The sequence below is a fragment of the Pseudorasbora parva genome, chromosome 21 (assembly GCF_024679245.1).
Source record: "Pseudorasbora parva isolate DD20220531a chromosome 21, ASM2467924v1, whole genome shotgun sequence".
NCBI classification, from domain to species: domain Eukaryota; kingdom Metazoa; phylum Chordata; class Actinopteri; order Cypriniformes; family Gobionidae; genus Pseudorasbora; species Pseudorasbora parva.
This window is the reverse complement of record NC_090192.1, coordinates 13,735,673-13,739,845: the sequence shown is the minus strand read 5'-3', so window position 1 is coordinate 13,739,845 and position 4,173 is coordinate 13,735,673.

Sequence of the window (4,173 nt, the reverse complement as noted above, 5' to 3'; positions counted from 1 at the left end):
ATACAGTATGAATAAGCGTTGTCCCTACAGTGTCACAAGCACAGCAGGGTGCGACCGGGTCCCCATTACAAAGCGGCCTGTACCCAGACTTACGGTGCCTTCACGTGCTATCAGAAATTTGTTGATTCCCACTTCTGAAGTCCTGATTACGAGCTCATTGCATTCAAATTTCAAACTAGAGGATGCTCGTGCAATTTTTTCCTAGGAAACTCGTAATTACAATAATTCTGATTGCATCTAGCCATCTAGAATGTCTGGGTCTCAGGATCAACACTGCCAAGAGCGTACTGTCTCCCAGCCCGAATATTTATTTTCATATAATCATGGACTCGATACAGATGAGAGTGAGGCTTACGGCACAATGCGCACTCGCCATCGAGCGCCTGGCGGCGTTGTTCAAAGCTGGCACTTAGGCTACACTTACAACAGTACTCATAGGCCTACTATATGCATCCCCTCCAGCGCTGGTTAAAACTTTTCTCCTCGGCTTGCACTTTGTGGTCAGACCATTTACGCATCAAAGTGAATCACGACTGTATCAAAACCCTGGCTCCTTGAAAAGCTGCCAACTGGTACCAGTCTGGTGTGAATATGGACACGGTCTCGTAGTGAAAAGTGATCTCGACAAATGCATCCAACCATTTGATTTTTTCAGTGAGGGACATTTCATTGATCTATGTCTGCATCTCTTCAGACCTCACAGATAAATAACTGCTGCTTCCAAATGAACTTTACATCTGCCTGAATCTTCTTGTTCAATCCTGAATGGACCTAAAATACCCTTTCTCTCTTATAATTCAATCAATTTAATAACTATTAATGTTGACTTTTGATTTAACTGTATACCCAGCGGAAAATTTGCTCTTGGTATAGCCTGCTTTCTTCCAAGGTTCCCCTCATTTTCCCCATTATCCAACATCAAATGGAGTTTTTAATCTTCAAGAACAATGAAGATCAACAAGTCTTTAATGAAAAAATGAAAAATCTGACTTTTTATCCCCCCAAGTATCACAGACCAGTCTTAAGCTAGTCCCAGACAAAAATGCCTTTTTTAGCTGTTTTAACTTAAAGAAACTTGCACTGATATATCATTAAATATTTCAGTGCATTGTCTTAAGATGTAGACCAGCAATGTTCTTTTCTTTTTCTTTCTTAGACTTGTTTATAAAAGTTACTTAAATGCTCCAATTGAACTAAGCCCTAATCCTGGTTTAATCTAAACCCTGTCTGTGAAACCAGGCCTATATGTTTAGGTGACTGGGATAAATTTCACAATAAGTAGTGCAGAAGCTCATTTGCACAGTAGCAGATTTTGGCATGTTGGTTCGGGCAGTTGCCCAGCCTAATCCTAATATTTTTTTTTTCATGACGTATGGGGGATGGCACATGCAGTAAACAACAACAACAACAACTTTATTATCTATCATTTCACTGTGTGGGGAACTTCAGCACCCTCTCCAGCTGCATTGTGTACACTCCCTGCTGAATGCGTGCGAGAGGAATAATAGGTGGTAGCACTTTTGTTAATCACGGCAGAGGTTTTGGGTTCTAATCCATCCTTGTATAGTTTTTTTTACTCATTAAAACCAGATGCATTCATCAGTGATTGTATATAAAGGGCAGGGATATGTTTGCATTTTATTTTGTGCTTTTTTATTTTATGTTGGTGATTTTAATATCCATGTTAGAGACATTCTAAACTCTATTGTAGTTAGACAACACGTATCAGGACCCACTCATATGCCATAATCAGACTTTTTAGATCTAATACTGTCACATAGAATAAATGTTGATACAGTTGAAATTCTGCAGCAGGGTGATGACATCTCAGATCATTACCTAGTATCATGTATACTTAATTCAGCTTTTAATTTTAAAAAGAATGTAGCTAAGGCAGAAAAATGGAGTGCTGCTGGAAGAAAACAAAACTGGAGGTTTTTCGCAATTTGTGTAAAGAAAGCATGATTGTACACAGAAAGGCCATAAAAACTGCTCGATCTTCTTATTTCTCGACTGTCTTTGAAGAAAACAAACACAACCCTAGGTATTTATTCGATGCAACCGCAAGCGCGCAAGCTCTTTCTCGCGCGCAGATGATCTGAAAGCACCAATAAACAAGTAAGCTGCATTTTAGCAATCTCCATTTGAGATTTTCTGCTTAAAGTGACATTCAGTCGGTTTGTGTTCTGTCAGGACTCACGAGCCACTTCGCTGAACAGCTGAACTGCTGTGCTGTGAGCGGCTAAAATAAGCCAATCAGAGCAGAGCTCAACATTAATATTCATGACTCTTCCAAATAAGGCAAAAACAGAGCATTACATCCTAGAGACAATTCTACACAGCCAAATCAAAATTTGTTGCAATATTTTCCTGTTTAACACTGTGAAGCTGCTTTGAAACAATCGTCATTGTAAAAGCGCTATATTAATAAAGCTGACTTGACTTGCTTTCACTGGAACGAATAGAGAGTCTCCACAAAGAGACTGAAGTGCGCATCTGTGCACGAGCCGTAAAAACAGCAACAACGAGCACTGATTTCAAAAGCAACACATTTTAGTGCCAGCTTGAAGGGGGTCTTGCCCAGGGTGTAATTCAATGTAAAACCGCCACTGCATTTGCGCATGATTGTGCGTTTTAGCTGCTTGGTTGCCATCGTGATGGAGTCTCAAGAACAAGCTCTGAAAGTGTTTTTTTTTAAAAACATGTCGAGCTCGCATTCCACTATTTGAATGCAAGAGGATCTCCAGATCCTCAATGGCAAGATTTCAATGGCAACCACCATAGGCGCCAATTTATGTTTTCCTCCGTGGGTGCTCATTGGCACACACGGCCTTTAAAAAAAGATGTAAAAAAATTGGTCAAACGTTTTTTTGCATTTCAGAACCTTAGGAAATGGACAGCGGCCGACACGAACACACACACCTATTTAATTGATAATAAAGCCGTAAAATAGCATCTCTTTCAAATCAGGACAGTGCCAATTCTCACAAATACAGACAAATATATCATGTAATCATGCACAAAACTTGACCATCTCTGAGGAAAGCTAGGTGAGATTTTGATACAGCTAGAGAGAAGACATTGATGACGCCTTTATTTGTCAAAAAAGGAGAATACCTACAGGAACTTATTGCCCTTTTTAGCACACAAACATTGAACTGAAGAATTAACTTGCATTTATCAAACTGCCAACATCAGTGTAGGTTTGCCTTGTTATACTCGCGTCCTGTTATACTCGTCCGCACGAGCGCGAGGGCGCACGCTGCAAAAACGCGGAGTGCGCGAGACCCCGTTTCGCTTGGCGGTGTGTCCGTCAAATCTTTTAACTTTGCCTGCGGTTTCGCAACCGAAGAAGCACGAGATCCAGACGAATCTGGCCGAGCCTGACGTCTCATCACGGCACACACCCAGTCTGCGCGTCGAGTTTAAACATCTCCCCAAACGGACGAGGCGCGCGCTCCGTCAGCGAGAGAAACATCGAAAACAAACAAGCATGCAAATGGAAATTATCGCGGCCGGAAAAATGATCGAGCTCATTATTTTATTATCATTGACTATCGCGACAGTTATTATACTTTTTGGGTTTTTTTGGCCGATGGCCCTCGGTTGGACGGCCGTTCTGGACTTTTCCAGAACGCAAAGATTGCCAATCCGTCCCTGACTGGCAGTCTGGCACACGTGGGTGCTCGATATTTTCCGTGGGTGCTCGAGCCCCGGAGCACCCACAGTATCGGCGCCTATGGCAACCACACAAACAAACACTTTTGTGGCCCAAATTTAACTTCCAGTAGATGTCAGCAAAGAATCAATAACAGCAGATCTTTCTTATGCACTATCATCTTTCATTTTAATTGTGCAACATTATCTTAATGTTTTTATTGTTTCAGCATGTTTATTATAAATAATCTCCTATTTCAGTCTGCAATATAGAGTGGAGGAAATGCCCCCTTTAAAGGGTTAGTTCACCCAAAACAATTAATTAATAATTACTTCCCCTCATATTGATCCCACCGTATAATGCTGTTTTCTGTACCTATATAAACGCTTGTTGCGTTTACCTTTCAATCATACAATGCATTTGAATGACATGTTTCTGTGTATCATAATAAAAGATTAATGTCAGGAAACTTAACTTGTAGATCCTTGTACAATAAATAAATAAATAAGAAAATA